This window comes from Ambystoma mexicanum, chromosome 14, assembly GCF_040938575.1.
Source record: "Ambystoma mexicanum isolate Mex_15411 chromosome 14, UKY_AmexF1_1, whole genome shotgun sequence".
Taxonomy (NCBI): Eukaryota; Metazoa; Chordata; class Amphibia; order Caudata; family Ambystomatidae; genus Ambystoma; species Ambystoma mexicanum.
Genome location: NC_090940.1, coordinates 18229905 through 18235904, shown reverse-complemented (window position 1 = coordinate 18235904; position 6000 = coordinate 18229905).

The window sequence follows — 6000 nt, the reverse complement described above, 5'->3', positions numbered from 1 at the left end:
TGCCACCCTTAATTTCCATCTCGCATAGCGGGTAGGTGGGTGGTACTGGGAAGACCCTTCACACATTTTATCAAGTCTAATTCAAATGAATTCCACTATAGAAAATCCCCCTATCAATTTAAATTGAATTGTGTTGGGAACCACCTGCCTTAATCCTTTCCATTACATTGTAGGCGGGGGGAAGCTGTGTAGATCCTTACCGCATTGAATTGAGGTTAAATCAATTAATTCCCATATGGAAAATCACAGGATGAGTGTTGTTAGCGTTCAAAACTAACAACGTTCATGTCCAGTGTGTTAGAGCCGGTATAGACAATAAAAACTTGGGTGACTGTCCTTCTGAAACCCCCGACTCCTGTCCAGAAAGAGGGGTCCTGAATCCCAAAAGAAGTCATCCTAAAACGCTACCTTTCAAGTGAATGGTGAGGGGTTGAAGCAACATTTCCCATTTATTCCCTGGCACCCCAAACTAGAATTACCAAGCATTACATCTCAATTGTATGTGTTTTGTCAGACACAATTTCTAATGTATTCCTGTGCATCCCAAACCAGAATCCCAAAGCACTGCATGTCCTTTCAATGTGTGTTGAAAAATGATTTCCCCATTTGAGTTCTTTTTATAAACCTTGCTTTTCAAATCAAAGCCCAAAACGATTTTCCCAATGAGTAACTTTTCGAAACATTGCCCTTCTCAAAATAAAGCCAAAAAACGATATTTCCATTGTATTGTGAATGTTTTCTATTGGTTAATTTGCAATTAAATCTGATGTAAGTTGTCACTGCATATTTAATAATCGAAAGTAATTTAGAGCTGTGATATGGTGTAGTGCCACAGTATTGGTGGTTGGGGTTTTTGGTTGATATTCCATTTTGTCAAACCTTAAATAAATGTATACATTCTTACTATACACCAGCCTGGTTCCTAGCTCATTGGTGGCATGGAGCGTATATGTTGGGGTGGTGCAAGACAGGTTGGAGGCCACACTAAAGTTGAATCTGTAGAAGCACTTTGGGTGTGCTAAACCATGACAGTAGCGCACTTCATATGACCTTTTTTCATATTACCGGCCACTACATGTACATCTGGCAGGTCGTCATCATGTGGCTGACAATAAGCAAACTATATCATTTATTCATCTGAGCCCGGGATCGTGCTAGGCTCGTGACAATTAGAGCTATAGACAGTGTTTGGCTGTTTGCTATTCAGCCTTGGACTAAAAACAATTTGCATATTGGCACACGCCTCGAGATACATGGAGCAGCGATCTGGCAAGACAATTAATGCCAGAGCGCAGCTCTGTCTTGTTCCGGCCCAATTCTGCCCCGGCTCTATGCGTATTTTCAAAACGCATATCCCTTGAAGAGTCGAGTGGGCACCAGGCCTGCTGTCCCTACCCACTATGTTTTATTTTTTTATTTATATGTGTATAACGCGCCAGAAGCCTGCCCGCATCAGGGTGCAACAAGAACACAGGTAGGACAGAAGAAAAATAATGGGACAAAAAGGGAGAGAGAGAACAGTAGACCCGGGAGAGAGAGAACAGTAGACCCGGGAGAGAGAGAACAGTAGACCCGGGAGAGAGAGAACAGTAGACCCGGGAGAGAGAGAACAGTAGACCCGGGAGAGAGAGAACAGTAGACCCGGGAGAGAGAGAACAGTAGACCCGGGAGAGAGAGAACAGTAGACCCGGGAGAGAGAGAACAGTAGACCCGGGAGAGATAGAACAGTAGACCCGGGAGAGATAGAACAGTAGACCCGGGAGAGATAGAACAGTAGACCCGGGAGAGATAGAACAGTAGACCCAGAGGTAGAGTAAAACAGCAGACATTGCGGGACTCCGGGGGAGCTTGCTGTCAAGCTCTGTGGAAATGCCTCTTTGGCAGGGTAATAATAGTCTGATTTAAAGGCCGGCCGACTTTGCACCTCAATTTCTAGCCTGCCACACTGCTGCTCTCATGACCCCAAGAAAAGGCAACAGTACATGTAGGCCCCGCCCACCACAGCACCCAGACAACTGGCTACACTTGAGGTACAGAGAGCCAGTGCCAACAGTGAGGGGCAGGAAGATAGGGCCCACCTCACAGATAATGATACGATAATTGTATCGACTGTGACGAAAAGAGCAAGACATGACCCTGTGGAAGGCCATGTGCCCTGAAGCCTGGGCACAGCTGAAAGAAACAGTGAGGGCCCATGGGCACCCCCAGGCTGTGGGCAGAGGAGCCACGACCTGCAATGGGCACCCTCAAACACACACACCCTCCCACAGTGTCTTGACGCCCTTCACCTACCCATAAAGGCCCCACCGAATCCCAGAAGTCTGGCGCTCCCGGGGGCTTGTGATGGTCCTCTCCACATGCCAGCGTTGCGGCAGGACTAGTTTAAATTGGGCTTTGCCACCAGACGTGGATTTCGGGAACTAGTCAATGTGGTACTTCGAAGATCTCATAATGATTATTCATTAATTTTTCAATCCAGTTCCTCCATCGTTTTTATGATGGAAATTGATTCTGAAAAGTAGCGCATCACACTCCTTCTGTGTGATTTTAAATCACTCACTGAGGGTGATAACCCTTCACTGCGTTACAAAAAACATTGCTCGCAGATTCATTTCTTTTGACAGTCAAAATAATCCCCATCTGTAGCCTCTGAGGTAACAGTTGCTAGTTGGCACCAAATGGTCAAATAGACTTTAAAAACGAATGCGATCATGCAAGTGTCGCAAAACAACTTTCACCTTCACATCATCACGCAGTCAGATGTGAAGACGTGTTCAAGTGTCTGAGTTGCAAGCTGCTGTCAAATCCCTACTTTGGCACTGAACCAAAATGTGTGGTCCTGGGCAAATCATGTTATCTCACTGGGCCTCGTCTGCCACAAGCGATTCAGCGCACACTGCCCACTAAACTAAAAAACTCACTTATTGCATTGACCCATAAAAAGTAATGCGTGACCATTCATATACTGTGCATCGCGGAGTCTATTTGGTGCCTTGCTGACCCCGGCAGCTACTTTCCAGGTAACTTCCCATGCTCCCCCGAGTTTCAAAGGCTCATTCTGTGATGTCATTTTACGTGATGTCACTGCATATGCAGATTAGGAACACCAAAAATCCTTTGCCACCCAGATCCCCGCAGCGCCTGCGGCAGTGGTAACCATACTGATTGCCCCATTAAGAAAAAATATGCTTTCTACCCCCCACACCTCGGGGTTGGCCCCCCTAGTAGCCCCAAAGGATGTCCAGGAGGCCCCAAGCTCTTTAAAAAAGGATTAAGGTGACTACCTTTGATAGAAAATATAAGCAATAGAAAATCTGCTTACACTTTACATTAAAACAGTCATCTTAATCCCTTTTTAAAGAGTCTGTCCCCCACTGCCCCACACCAGGCCTCATTCGCCCCCCCCTGAGGGAGACTGCCACCCAGTTTGAAGAACATTGCCCTGGGGCCAGCCCTGCCACAACCTGCCTTTGGTTGTCCTATGTCTTTCTACAAAGTGCTGGCTCTAAACATGTGACACCTCTCTCCGCATTTCAACCTCCCTCATGCCATATCTCTCAACCCTCTAATATGTAGATTGGTACTGTAGCTACAGGCACACACTTCACACCCTGCAACACTACTACCTTACAATCCTCACTGCCACTAACATCTTGGGCAGATGCCTGTGACCAGTGGCAGAGCTAGAGGGGGTGCAAAGGGGGTGACCACCCCCCTGAGTTCCCCCTGGTGCCCAAAGCACCCCCCGAAGCCTCCTGCAAGGCTGGTGCCTGATTTGAAAGAAACAAAAGAATCACCCTGTGAGTGGTGCGCTAGGCGACACAGGACAGCATGCCACTCACAGGTTTTTTTATATGTAATATCCGTGTTCCAAGGAGGCAAAACCATAAATAAAAACCTCACTCTCCCTTTCTCTTTCCTATGAGTGACCCGAATTAAAGAGTCAGGGGGGAATATGCGGGGTGTAAATTCAGGCCCCGAGTGACAGAGACTGAGAGGCCATGCAAGGCCCTATTATGAGAATGTAGCTGACTGATGTTGAAACCCATTGGAATATGCAGGCCACTGCAAACATTGATTTCCGACATAAGGCCTAGTGAAGGAACACAAATGGGCCTAGTTAAACTTTACTAAAATGGACGGCGCTCAAGTGAAGGAAAATGTGCCTGAGAACTGAAAACTGCTGGATGTGCCCAATACATTGAAAAAGACCTGTGTGGCTGAAAACTCTGTTTTCATAAAATATTAAAAGCTATCATTTCATTTAAGGAGGCAGATAGCAGCACGCTATATTGACATCAATGCAGCACAAGACTGTGATCTAGAATCTAAAGTGAAGCCAAGCACGTTGCAGTCACAAACCCAACACTTACTGTTCAACGTTCAAAATGACATAATTTAAAAGGGGAGGCCTGCTTGTAGACATGAACACTAGTTTCCTATGTTAACAGTGGCCTATGTGTGAATAATACAGAAAGTGAGACTCTTACTTTTTAATTATTGTAGTAAAGAATGATTTCATTTGTGGACAGTAGGCCGAGATGCAATACAAATTGTTACATGTTAAACACATCATTTCAATTAAAAATGCTATTTTGTTAGAATTATGTAGCTTGTCTTCCCCACGGAACTGAAAGGTCTGTGCCTCTGAAACTTTGACCCTAGGACCCTGGCTGAGGCCCACAGGGAAAACAGGTCTGTTTCTGTTAAATGCTAAGAAATACAGCATTTGAGATCCAATCCATGGAAGGATTGGATAGTGAAAATCAAGCCCTGACCTCTATCCCCATAAACTGTGCATTAGCTGCTAACAGAGGCTGTTGAAGACACTTAATGGCAGGGCTGGAATAACATGGAGCCAGGCAGATGTACATGTCATGTGACTTGGGAGAAATGGAAACTCATCAGGGGTTGAGCTAGATGTGGAACTGAAGGGCCCATATTATGCATTGCCATTTGATTAACATTGGACTCCTTCTACCTAATAAAAAGAAAATAATGCATCCCTCTGAGCTCAGCCAGGATTCATATTAAAGATCAAAAAATGACTGTCAGTTCTAGGTAAAGATTAACCATATGTGATGGATAGAATTTGAGTTAGGAAGAAGTCCATGATACTGGCCTTCTCATAATTCAGAGGAACTCTGAAGTTGTTTAACTGATAGAATGCAAAATTAATGTTTGGATTGTGAAGTGTCATATTTGTAATTATTTCAGCTCAGGAACAAACCACAAAAAATAAAAGCTTCTGCCAGGAAGGTCATGCGAAATAAAATTAGTATTCCCTGATTCACCATAAAATGTACAATTAAAAAATATATATGTTTCTGCAGTTATCTGAAAGGAGACGATAGTGGCCATGATGTGACGCTCAGAGAAAATCCAACATGTAAATCAAAAGTGTCATTTTAAGAATGCATTTCTCTCCTCCCTTCATCATCCATAATCCATACCTCCTAAACTCCTGGTCCTATCGGTTGGCAGTGGGTGGATTAGTTAGTGGTAGGGGGAGGAAGAGAGAGGTCAAATCCATAGCGTGGGTCTATTCATAGTATGTAAGTGCACCCTATCCTGGCACACAACGATGCCTGAAACAAACAACCTTTCCACCATGGTTGATCTTTACAGCCAGCCCGTCCTCACTGCCATTGATAATATAGCTCCTCTCTTCATGTGTAAAGCTAAGCCAGTAGCCCATATAAACTCATTGTACACGCCAACACTAAAAACTCTGCGAAATGCAAAGAGAACGGGTGAGACCACATGGAAAAAATCACCCAATGACACAAAATAAAATTTGTTGTGGTGGCCAAAAATTACAAACAGGCTGTCATCCAGGTGAAAAGCTCTGCTTACAATGAGAGAATAACAAATGCAAAATCAGTAAAGAAGGAACTGTTCGCCATCCTGAGAGACCTAGAATCCCCAGTACCACCATTAGAGGTCTGTAACAAAGATACCAACTGGTGCACTAGTATCCAGCAAGCATTGTCAGGTGAA